Below are 13789 nucleotides of genomic sequence, written 5' to 3'. Positions count from 1 at the left end.
GTTTGGTAACCAGGCCCCACCAGCATCCTTAGATCTCCCTGGACAGAATCCCCGAGCTACCAAGGTAAGGCCAGCATTAAACTGGGGGGCCCTCGGGCCTCCCTGGTGGTGTAGCAGGTTGAGCACAGCGCTGTGAAGCTGTCCGCAGCCTCTGCAGTGCGGGTTCAATTCCCAGCCAGCCAGGGAGCTACCCACATGGCGCAGCAGACCTCTCCTGTTACACCCGCTGCTCCCCTTGTAACAGGGTGGTCCCCAGGAAAGGGGGAAGTTCCCTGCCCCACCCAAGGGAGGGTGGAGCTGAGCAGGGAAAGGAGAAGCTGCAGAAGAGACTGAGGAAGGAAGCAGGATGGAGCCAGAAGGAGACCTGGAGGAGGCGCATGGAGCCGAGAGACATGTGAAGAAACTGCGCTTGTCTTTTGGTCGTGGACTGGGTGACACAGATGTGGGTGAGACCCGTGGGGAGGTGACAATGGCAGCTTTTATCTTGATGTTGATTTTGCTCTTTTCCTTCCGGGCTTGTCTGGTTGTTTCTGACCCTTTTCTGTGGGTCCCCACTGGAAGATGCTTTAGACTTGTGGCAGGCTTTGGGGCCTTGTTCTGGGCCAATCCCATATAAATGGACTTTTACCCACGAGGGGACGGGTAACTTTGGGTGCTTGATTTAGAAACTAAATTCTTTGCCTTTCCTGTATTGTTTCCTAATTGTATTAAAGTTCTTTCCCATTAAAGTCTCATATGTTTTGTGTTGATGCAGCGGATGGCAGAACCCATTCAAAACAGACAGGTTTGCGGGGTTTGGGCTGCCCTTCTCCCTGTCCTGTAACACCCTCAGTAGTGTATTTCGGTCTGTCTGCCTGTGCTGCTCCCCACTCTGTCTCTGGTGAATCCTCTCACCCTCCCGCGCATCTCGTCTGTACCCCAGCTCTTGTATAAAAATAAATAAATCTTAAAAAAATGGGGGGCCCAGGAAGCTGGGTGGAAGCAGATGCAAAACTGCTAGAAAAAGGCTGAACATGCACACACACACACACACACACACACACACACACACACTTACCTTTTAAAACAAGGCAGCAAGGGCCTCCCCTGGTGGTGCAGGAGGTTGAGCGCTGCGCTGTGAAGCTATCCGCAGCCTCTGCAGCGCTGGTTTGATCCCTCAGCCAGCCAGCAAGGGTCCCTCCTGACGCTGCAGACCTCTCCTGTAGCACCCGCTGCTCCCCTCAACAGTGTATTTCAGTCAACCTGCCTGTTCTGTTCCCCACTCTGTTTCTGGTGAATCCTCTCACACTCCAGCACATCTGGCCTGTACCCTGGTTCTTGTGTAAATGAATAAATAAATATTTAAATAAATAAAAAACCAAATAAATAAAAATAAAACAAGCCAGCAAGCTGGTATTCCAAAAGACCTACAGAAAATGAATGCTAAAGAAGGCAGCCAAACTAATAAGAGGGAAAATTCATTCTATAAAAAGTGAAAATAATCAATTTTAAGAATAGTTAGAATATTTCAAGACAGAAAGGAAAGGAAAACATTCAAAAAAAAAAGAATAAGAATTTAAGGAATAAAAATGAGCAGAAATGAAAACCAGCCCCACTAGGTGTGAAGAAGACCCACTTAGAAGTATGGAGAAAATATGGTTATTAAAATTTTCAAATTATTCAATAATTAGAATAATGGTTAGAATAGACATAGTTGGAGAGTGACTTCAATCCCCCAGAAAGCACTTGGAATCATTTTATAATTTTTCTCACTCACCAACACATTTTAAACATTTCTTCTTATTATTAAATATGAATGTGTCAATTATTAAAACTGTTGTAAACTAGCCTTTTGTCTTTGGACATTTAATTTTCTTACTTAAATTTAATCACTGTAAGCAAGTTGTGAGAAACCTTATGATTAAATCTTTATCCAACTTCCAGTGGTCTCTCTAGATACTAGAATCCCAAAAAAGTAATTATTAAGCCTAAAAGGCATGAACTCTCCTAAGTCTTTTAATATAGTCAAATAGCCAAATTGTTTCCCAAAAATCTGGAACCAATTTTCATTCCAACCATGTTTCACAAGAATGCCTGTTTCACCAAACACTTGTAAATACTAGTAATTATCTTTTAATGCATTTGTCCATTAAGCAAAAATAACATCTATCTCAGCAGTTTTTGTCTTTGCTTAGTGATTAAGCAAACATCAGTGTGTAAGGAAAAATCGCAAATCCTCTTTTCCTCATTTCTTGTGGGAAGTGGGGCATATTTTACCATAGGGGGAAGAGAGCTTCTTTTCTCTAGTTCTGTTCCCCCTTGACTGCTTTTTGGTTTTTGTTTTTGATTTTTTTTAAATAAAGCACTTCTCCCACTATTTTTATCAAAGGCATGACATATTTTTACTCTAGTCTGAGAGCAGATTATTTGTTGATACTTGGGACTCTTTTTAAGTTCAGAATTTGTATGAAGCCCATGAATTTTCCCTTTTTGCTGTAGGGTGGAGCCACTTTGCTATGCCAGGATGAGTCAGGAAAGGCAGCTGAGATGTATGCAAATGGGACGGCGGCAGGGGAGGGGGGCAGGGGGGGTGGGGGGGTGGGGGGGTGGGGGGGTGCACTTGCCTATGCTCCCCTTTGGAATCTGCATCCCCTCACCCACTCCAGGATGGTGTGGTGCACATTTAACGCATGTTAGATGATACATGTTATGGAAAAAAGAGCAGGTTAATGCACATTAGTGGTTTCCGATGGGATGAGACCCAAATTTAAAACAGGGTGATCTACACAAAAATCTGCAAAGAGCTGATGAGACTCAACAACAACAAAGAAAATAATCCAGTGAAAAAATGGGCAGAAGAGCTAAAAAGAAACTTCTCTGAAGAGGAAATGCAAATGGCCAACAGGCATATGAAAAAATGTTCAACATCACTTGTAATCAGGGAAATGCAAATCAAAACTACCATGAGATACCATCTCACACCAGTGAGAATGGCACATATTAAAAAAACTAGCAACAACAAATGTTGGCGAGGGTGTGGAGAAAAAGGAACTCTCCTGCACTGCTGGTGGGAGTGCAAACTGGTCCAACCACTGTGGAGAGCTGTGTGGAGATTTCTGGACCTACTAAACATAGAGCTTCCATATGATCCAGCAATTCCACTCCTAGGTATTTACCCAAAGGACACAGAAACATCAATTCCAAAGAACACCTGCACCCCTATGTTTATAGCAGCACTATTTACAATAGGTAAGCTTTGGAAACAGCCCAAATGCCCAAAAATAGATGACTGGATCAAGAAGATGTGGTACATATACACCATGGAATATTACTCAGCATTCAAAAAAGATAAACACATGCAATTCGCAGCAACATGGATGGTGCTGGAAGGGATCATGCTTAGCGAAATAAGCCAGAAAGAAAAAGAAAAATACCGGATGGTCTCACTCATAGCAGGAATCTAGAAAACTTAAATAAGGGACCAGGAAAATGAATAACTATAAGAAAGTGAAAATCAAAATAAACAAAAAACTATGAACCAGAGACACTTTTTGGGGGTGGGGGGCGGGAGGGGAGGGATTGGGGTCAAAATGGGGGGGTTGCAATTGTATGGGGAATATAAAAATAAAATTTATTATATAAAAAAATATTCAAAAAATAAAACAGGGTGATCTAAATAGACTTCATTGAGATGGCGAGAGACGAGACAAGCAAAAGTTTGAAGGTAATGAGGGAGTTACACAGAGAGAGAGTTCCAGGCAAAGGAAAGAATCAGTGCAAAGGCCATGGGGCAGAAGTGTGCCTGAGATGTTCAAGACAGTTCATGAGGCCATACCATGGCAGGACTATGGGGAGGTTTTGGTGGTTATTCTAAGTAGTATGAGAAGCCATTTAAGCAGGGGAGTGAACCTCATCAAGTTACATTTGAGAAGGATCTCCAGGGCAGTTGAATAGAGAACCAACTACAAGGAGGATGTAAAGAGGTTGTCAGAGTTGTCAGGTGTTGGTGGCTTTGGCTAGGGTGGTGGCTGCAGAGAGGTGGAGAGGCGGTCAGGTTCTAGATCTATTTCTAATGTAGAAGTTTCTTTGTGGGCTGGAAGACAAAAAGGTGGGAAAGAAAGGAACTGAGAATACTGCTCAATTAAGTGAATGGGAACAGGTCGTTTGTGAGATGGGAACACTGGGGCGGCTCTGAATTAGGGATAGCAGGAGTTTGAGAAGCATGCTGACATCCAAGTGGAGACTTAAGTAAGTGGCTGGCTCTATTAGACCACAGTTTGGGGCCAAGGTTGGGGCTGAAGAATGTACTTTTTGGCATACTTGAAGCCATGGAGCTAGAGGAGCTCAGTGTGGAAGCTAATCTAGACAAAAAGAGGTCTGATGACTGAGTTCACCTTTTGAAGAGCAGATAAAGAAACTGGATATATCTTCAAGTAGAAAAACAGAAAGGACCAAGGAGGCATGATGTGTGGGGAGAAGTTTCTGGATGACAAGCTTATAAAGGAATTCCTTCTGGACCCTGCTCCTGGGATAGAGTGCTAGTCCTGCCCATAAAAAGGAGGAATAGGCCAAGTGGAGTACCTGCAGCCAAGTGAGAAAAGAATCTCAGACTGATCCAGGGACTCTATGTCTTAATTCTGGTTCTGGGAATATGGTTTAACAATGGGTCCTTGGAATAAGGCTAATAGTTATAAATTCAGACTTTTTGTTGGACTAAATAAAAATATTATTCTTGCTTTTTGTTCTTAAGAGATGCCAAGAACCATTAGGCCTGGAGGCCCAGGAGAAGAAAATGTGAGCCCCTGGTGTTGGGCCTTAGAGAACACCTGTCTCAGGGTCCCACTGTGAGTGTGGCCTGAGATCTTCACCACAGTGAACCTGCTGTTTTTCCCTGTCTTTCTCTGCCTCGCCTTGTCATTCTTTTACTCCCTTCCCTTTCCTTCTTGTAACTGTGGGTAGCATTTGCCCCCACAAAAATTGCAGTGTTCCCTTCTTTTAGGGCAGTAGCCCCAGCTTGTTCCCAGACATGGGTTCTGCAAGAGAAGCAGTGGGACATCTGGAGATCTGGTTCATGTTGGCATAATGCAGGCTCCATCTTCACCAAAATGTCCTAGCTGGCTGTCAGGAGAGCATCTCTTCTCTCCAGGATCTGAGCTCACCTGAATCTGTTCCTTAAATCCTGGTGAGGTGGGGGTAGGGGCATAGTAGCATGGTGTAGTTTGGGAAATCTCTCTCTAGAGTCAGCCCCTGCCTTTTAGTACCAAGCAGATGATAGCTCTCCTCATTTCTTCACCTGGTGAACTCCTACTTAACATTCAAGGGCCACCACACATGACCTCCTCAGTATACTCCTCCCCGACCCGAGAGAGTTTAGTTCTCTACTCTAGTCCTCACTGTTCTTTCTTTACTTTTAACCTATCAGATCATACTTGAAACAAGGGAGAACTTACTGGAATTTAAAGTACCATGATAATTTATTGAGATATTATTTATGTCATTTATTGTTCTCATTGACTTATCAAGAAAAAACGAAAGCTAACTGGAGCTCCAAGGCCTGGAGAATACCCCGGTTTTCTTGCTATAGCCAATAAGGGCTCACCAGTCCTCTGAGGAGAGTAAACAATTCTTCCAGCTTCTGGTTTTGAGAGTGGGAGATGAGTGAACCAGAGAGGAGCCCATGGTGAGAATGGGCGGCCCAAAAGACAACTTTCATAGAGGACTTCATTTAGAAAGAATGGAGATAGTCAAACGAGATTATCCCAGAGGGGAGGAAAGTGGGGACTTGGTGTTCCAAGGTAGAAAGTAATATTTTTAGGTAAAGAAAGACCATTCGGATGTGGTGTGTACACCGTGCCGATGACTGCACAGTGTTTTCCTGATCTACCACTGACTCGCACGCACAGCACTGTTAGAGACAGTGTCAAAACACTCAGGACCCAGGCTGGCGTCAGGATGCTGTCATTCCAGAGTGGGGTCTAAGTCCCCTGCACACAGAGCTGGGAAGACCAGGCCTGCATCTTGTGTCACCAGGAGCAACAGCTGCTTTGGCAACCAGTGCTGCAAGACCCCCTTTTCAGATTGCTCAATGCCAAGGGGGCTTTGGCAAGCCCAGGGGGGAGAGAGGTGAAAGCAAGAAAATGACAATACAAGATTTCTGTTCAACTTTACTTAAGGAGGATCCTAAGATTTAATTTACTCTTAATAAAAGCAAGTTATCCATGAAGTAAAAACTGAAACAGCACAGAAAATAGACAAGAAGACTTTCTCCCAGGGCGGCCTCTGGTCTGAGCCCCTTTCCAGACGGGATACTGTTAGCGGAGTCGGTGTCCATGCACATGGCCTATGACTACAGAGCTGCACATCACACACGCATGCACACACACTAGTGTATGCTGCTCTGTCCCTTGCCTCCTACAGTCTGCTTTGGAGAACAACGTGCATCAGCTTCTCCAATGCCATCTCATTCCTTTTCATGACTGAAAACATCCCATTTCTGGGAGTTCCAATACTTTTTTTTTTTTTTAATTTTTTTTTAATAGAGGCATGTTTTATTTATTTATTTGTTTGTTTTGTTTATACATACACTGGGTACAGTCAGAAGCGTGGGAGGGTGAGAGAATTCACCAGAGCCAGAGCAGGGAGCAGAGCAGGCAGAAGGACCGAAATACACTGCTGAGGGGAGCAGCGGGCGGCAGGAGAGGTCTGCGCGCCATGTGGGACCCTCCTCCAGTGGCCGGGGAGCAGCCTGGGATCGAACCGGCGCCGGCATAGGCCGCGGGCAGCTTCGCAACCCAGCGCTCAACCGCTGCGCCACCGGGGAGGCCCCAGTTCCAATACTTTTGATCTGATTTGGATACCCTCGGGAATATGAAACTAAATGTACCCCATGTCATGGTATCTTTTCACTCCTGTATTTATATGGGAATAATTTAATAGTCCACATTTTTCAAGATTTGTATCTGCATTCCCTCCCTCCTAGGATGTCAGTCCCTCTCCCAAAAAAGCAAAGTCTGAGATGGACAGTGGTTTGGTGGTGCCCAAAGATCAGGAAGCGAGATAAGGCAACAACAATAGAATAGACACATAGGAAGCTCCTTTGTGGTGATGGACACATAAATGTATGCATGTGATAACAATGTAAAATAGACCCCCCACATACTTACACACAAACAAGTCATGTAAACACAATGAAAACAACAAGGTCAGTAGGTTGTACCAATATCCAGCTCCTGGTTTTAATATTACACTGTAGTTGTATTTCTGATGTTGCCATTGGGGAAAACCATATTTTGCAACTTCCTGTGAATTTATAATTATTTCAAGATGAAAAGTTAAAACAACAAGATCTTTGTTTCCTGCTTCCTAGTATTCTATTCCCAGCCTCTAGGGCAAGCCCTGGCACAGAGTAAATGTAAACCAGAGAAGCACAGAGTCTCTCCTTTCTGGCCTCTCCTCTGACCTCCATCTGTACAATGAGGTCACTAGACCGAATGATCTCTAGCAGCCACACAGCCCATACTTTCCAGTCCCCTCTTTCTGTTCAGGAAGCACATGCAGGGTCCTGCCTATGCAGCCCATCAGCTGGCTACCTTCTCAGCAGTGATCCCCACGTACTCCTTCTTCCCTCCCCCTCATCCCAGGGGGTCCATAGGCTGATATCTCATAAGTCTCCAGCAGACTATAACAGTTGCATGACAAAATTAGCAACCAAATTAAAATGGGAGATGTAGCACTTTTTTTTGAAAAATGACATTTCCAAATGTCTCTGAGCTGAGCAGCAGAATTTGTCAGCTATAAGCAGCTAGACTTGGTTTACTCCACAGGCTGAGAGCACACAGCCACCTGAAGGAATCACATAGTAATTGTGTCAGGGGTGTCTGGGCTCCCAAATGAGACTGCTTATTCCATGGTCTCTACTGAGCACCTCTGGAACTGGCTAGGATTTATAGGAGATATTGGAGTGGACAGCATTGGTGCTCCATCCAGACCCCCTTTCATCATTTCTGTGCCCCTGCCTACCTTCCACAGCTGGCACCTTTATCAGAGACAGAGCCAGAATCACAGAGATAAATAGCCTCCAGACTCCTCATTTCTTTAAAGCAAAAGCACAGAGATATCTGTAGCAGCCAGGCTATTGAACAATAAATTCTGCTTTTGCTTAGTATAAGATTTCCAACTGATGTGGAGATAGTGGAATCTCTCACCCTGATATAATCAGTGATATGACTAGGAAAACAGTTCCTCCCCATGATGCTAGAATATACTCCAAAGATAAGAAAAATTATCATTCCATGTTGGGAAATGTACCCTGCCTTAAAAAATGTTATGTCAAAAATAAAGCAAAACAAAATCTATAGAGTCAAGTCTATTTCCAATTCTTTGAGCTGGTAAATGTGGACCCAAGAAGACTGACAAATTAGGCATAGAAGAAACATCTCAACACAATATAAGTAAAATATTGCAGGCCCGCAGATATACTCAATGGTGAAAGGTTGAAAGAGCAGGAACAAGATAAAAGTGCCCATTCTCACAACTTTCGTGCAACAAACTACTAGAAGTTCTAGTTAATCAGGAAAGAAAAATAAATAAAAGAGAATAGACTGGAAAAAGAAGTAAGATTGTCTCTATTTACAGATGACAGTTTTATTTATAAAAAAAACCCTAAAAACTCAGCCAAAAACTTTGAGATCTAATCAATGAATTCAGTTAAGTTGTTAACATATAAAATCAGTAGCATTTCTATACATTAATAATGAATTTACTGAAAAAGAAATCAATTCCATTTATAATAGCACAGTAATAAAATACTTATGAATAAATTTAACTAAGGAAGTGAAAAAGATCTACTCTTAAAACTATAAGACACTGAAGAAAGAAATCAAAGACGACACAAATAAATGGAAAACTATCCCATGTTCATGGATTGAAAGAATATTGTTAATATGTCAACATTATCAAAAGCCATCTATAGAAGCTTCATTATCTGCATCAAAGATTTCAAAGAACATTTTCTTTCTTTTACAAAGAAACACTCCTAAAATTTACATGGAACTACAAAAGACTCTGAATAGCCAAGAAAATCCTAGTAGCAAAGCAGAAGGCATCACATTTCCTAATTTCAAACTATGCTATAAAACTATAGTCACCATGTATGGACCTAGACCTTGCTTCCCTAACTTACCTGTTATTGAGTGCTCAGGCTAATAGAAATTCAGTCAATCACCAGTGAGAAACCCTCCACCCGGCACAGGCTACCAGCTTTCAGGCAGTGACTCCAGAATTAGCTGGAACCTGATGGCTGTGCAAAGGCAGATGGCAGAAGGCTGATAAAGAAGTCACCCAGGATTCATTAGCATGCTGAAAAGCACACCCCTAGGTGGAAACTTAAGATGCTAATGAGATGTACAACATATATAGAACATGTAACCTGCCTGTGCAAGCCCAGTTTAAAACATACAATGGTGCTGTTCCCCACTATGTTATACTGGCAACCAATCCCATAAACCAGGACCCAAACAGCTGTCAGGAGAAAGAGTGGCTAAGGGAGTTCCCACCCCTATCCTATTATTTAATCTACAATAAATGTTCCTTGAAACCTATTACTGGCTTTTCAAAATTTGTGAGGGATAAATTGGTCTAAATTATCAAAGACCCTTTCGAATAGGTAACAGTACCAGCATAAAAGCAGATAAATACAGCAATGGAATAGAATCAAGAGCACATAAATAAACCCAAGCATATATGGTCAACTTATATTTGAAAACAGAATAAATAATACTCAATGGAGAAAATAAATGGGATAATTGGATATTCACATGTATAGGAATGAAACTGGACACCTATCTTTTTTTTTTTAAAGAAAACAATTTTTTTTAAGATTTATTTATTTATTTATTTATTTATACAAGCATTGGGCACAGTCAGAAGCACGGGAGGGTGAGAGAATTCACCAGAGTCAGAGCAGGATGCAGAACAGGCAGAAGGACCGAAGTACACTGCTGAGGGGAGCAGCGGGCGGCAGGAGAGGTCTGCGCGCCATGTGGGACCCTCCTCCCGTGGCCAGGGAGCAGCCAGGGATCGAACCAGCGCTGCAGAGGCTGCGGGCAGCTTCGAAACCCAGCGCTCAACCGCTGCGCCACCGGGGAGGCCCAACTGGACACCTATCTTATACCACACAAAAAATTAACTCAAAATGGGTGAAAGACTTAAATGTAACACCTGGAAGAAAACACAGGAATAAAGCTCTTTCACATGGGTCTCAGTAATGATTGTTTTCAATATGACACCTAAAGAATAAAGAACAAAATAAAAAAACAAGTTTCTGCACAGCAAAAACAACTATCAGTAAAGTGAAAAGACAACCTACAGAATGCAAAAAATATTTGCAAACTATCTGACAAGGAATTAAAATCCAAAATATATAAAGAACTCATATAACTAAATAGCAAAAGAAAATATCAATAATTTAATTCAAGTCCAAGGACTTAAAAGACGTTTCTCTAGAGATGACTATGAAAATCCAACAGGTACATGAAAAGATACTCAACATCATTAGTCATAAGGGAAACGCAAATTTAAACCACAATGAGATATGACCTCAAGCCTATTAAAATGGCAATCATGAAAAAAAAAGAAAGGTAAGAAAGGCTGGTGGGGATATGGAGAAAAAAGAACCTTATATATTGAGCATGGGGTTGTAAATTGGTATGATCACTTTGGAAAACAGTATACAAAACCTTCAAAAACTAAAAATAAAACTATCATATGGTCCAGCAATTCCGCTTCTGGGTATATATCCAAAGGAAACAAAAATACTAACTCAAATAATGCCTACACCCTATAATCACTAGGGATTACTTAAAATAACTGGGACATGGAAACAACCAGTCACCCATCATTAATGGATAACTGGATAAAGAAGTTATGGTACACACACCATTTGTTACAACATGAATGGAATTTGAGGACACTATGCTAAGTGAATGCTAAATAAAATAAGTCAGATAAACCTAGATACTGTATGATCTCACTTAAATGTGAAATCTAAAAAAAAAAAAAAAAAAACCCTCATAGTTAAAAGAGATCAGACTTCTATGGTAACCAATGGTAAAGAGTTGGGGGAGGGTGGCAGAAGAGGGTGGTAGTCAAAAGGTAAATTTTAATCTTTCAGTTATAAGATAAATAAGTACTAGATGTTTAATGTACAACATGATGACTATAGGTAACAGAACTATATGATATATAGGAAGGTTGTTCAGAGTGAATCTTAAGGGTTCTGATCACAAGGAGAGCATTTATTTCCTTTTTTCTTTCCTTCTTTCTTCTTATTGTTACTATTTCAGAAGGTGGATGTTGGTTGAACCTACTGTGGTAATCTTTTCACAATATATATAAATCAAATCATTATGCTATGCCCTTTAAATTGATGTACTGCATGTCACTTATTTATCAATAAAACTGCAAAAAAAAAAAGGTCACAATGAGATCACTACACATCTATTAGAGTAGTCAAAATCTGGAACACAGACAGTAGTAACAAATGCTGGTGAGAATGTGGAAGATGCTCCTTCATTGCTAGTGGAAATGCAAAATGATACAGCCACTTTGGAAGAGTTTGATTATTTCTACAAACTATATACCCTTTTCCTATACAACCCAGCAATTGTGCTTCTTTATCTAAAAGAGTTGAAAACACATCCACACAAACTCCTGCACATGGATATTTATAGAAGTTTTATTCATAAAACTACCAAAATTACCAAAGCTTGGAAGCAACCAAAATGCCCTTCAGTAAGTAAATAAACTGTGGTACATCCAAACAAACAATTATTTGGAATTAAGATTAAATGAGCTATCAAACTATGAAAAGACATGGAGGGGACTTACATATTACTGAGAGAAACCAATACAAAAAGCCTACATACTATATGATTCCAACTCTATGACATTCTGGAAAAATGCAAAAGTAGAGACATTGAAAAGATCAGTGGTTGCCAGGAACAAGGGGAGAGACAAGGATGAATAGCCAGAGCACAAAGGAATTTTTTGAGCTGTGAAACCATTCTTCATGCTACTATGGTTGTGACTACTTGTCGTTAAACATCTGTCCAAGTCCATAATGTACACCAAGAGTGAACCCTGATAAATATGATGGACTATGGATGATAAAGGTGTGTAGGTTCATTAATTTTAACAAATGTACCATTCGGTGGGGGATGTTGATAATGGGGAAGGCTATACATGTGTGGGAAGAGAGGAAGTTGGGAAATCTTGTACTCTTCTGGTTAATTTTGCTTAAAACTGCTCTAAAAATAAAGTTTTTTAAGAAGGTAAAACCATTAAAAAACTAGAATAATATAGTATATGTAGTGAAATCTCAGAGTGGGAAAGGCAGTACACAAAACATAAAACTTTTTTCCAAAGGAAAAAAGGTATAAATTTGATTTATAGATGTTTTAAATTTCTACACAGAAAAATCAAAAGGTAAACAATAACTGGTAAGAATATTTGTAAAACTCTAACACAAAATTCCAATTCCTTTATTATCTAAAAATGTTGTATCACTAAGAAAAAGAAAACCAATAGAAATAAATACAGACTATTTCCAGAAATAAAGAAAATACATCCAACTTCACTGAGAAATACATTGAAACAGAAATTAGATAGCATTTTTCATTTATCAGATTGGCCAAAATGTAAAAGCTTGCTAAACATTATATAATCAAAGGCATGAAAAAAGTGGCAGAGTTGAAAACTTGTCTACACACAAACCTCCACACATGTTCCTTAACAGCTTTATGCAAAATTCCCCAAAACTGGAAGCAATCAATATGTCCTTCAACAGGTAAACAGATAAACTGTGATACATTCAAACAATGGAATGTTATTTAGTACTGTATTGCTAAGTGAAAGAAGTCAATCTAAAAATGATTCCAACTATGTTACATTCTAGAGAAGGCAAAAATAAAGACAACAAAATTATCAGTGTTGCTAAGGCTGGGCGACTGGGTTTGGGGAGAGAGGAGGGGTGAACAGGAAAAGCACAGAGGATTTTTACACAAACTATTGTATGTAATAGTGTAGTGGTGGATACATGTCATTACACATTTGTCAAAACAAAGAATGTACAACACAAAGAATAAAGCTTAATGTAAACTATTATGGACTTCAATTAATAATAATGTATCAATACTGGTTCATCAATTACAATAAATGTACCACACTAAGACATGATGTAGACAACAGGGGAAAGTGGGGGGAGGGGAGGAAGGGAAGTATGTAGGAACTCTACTTTCTGGTTCATTTTTCTGTAAACCTACAACTGTACTAAAAGAATGAGGATCTAATAGGTTGCTATTAATTATTCTATAAAGTGTTAACCAAAGAGAAAGCTTCCAGCATTTGATGTCTAATACACACTGGACCAGCAAGGGATCAAATAATAGATGAGTGTGTCTTTATAGATGCCAGCTAAGAAATAATATTTCTATATTCCAAAAGCCAGTTGGTTAATCTATCTAGGCTATGATCATCAGAGGCTGCTAAAAGTACAAAAGGAGACACAACCAGATGAAAGAATACTCTGCCATCTTGACCAAAACAAAGACAAATCTGAGGGAGATAAAGCCTTTCTAATTCAACTACTAATTTACAGAGTTCTTTAGCTACTCCATTAATTCTTTGATCTCCTGCATTTCTTTTACTCCCCTCTTTAGGGACTCAATTTCATTCTTCTGATAGTTGATTATTTTTCTCTTATCATTGTTTTCCTTTATGATTTCTGTCAGTTTTTTAATCGTGGCAATTCTAA

This window comes from Talpa occidentalis, unplaced genomic scaffold (genome assembly GCF_014898055.3).
Source record: "Talpa occidentalis isolate TD23 unplaced genomic scaffold, MPIMG_talOcc4v2.1 talOcc4.11, whole genome shotgun sequence".
NCBI lineage: Eukaryota > Metazoa > Chordata > Mammalia > Eulipotyphla > Talpidae > Talpa > Talpa occidentalis.
This window is presented reverse-complemented; position numbering follows the sequence as displayed.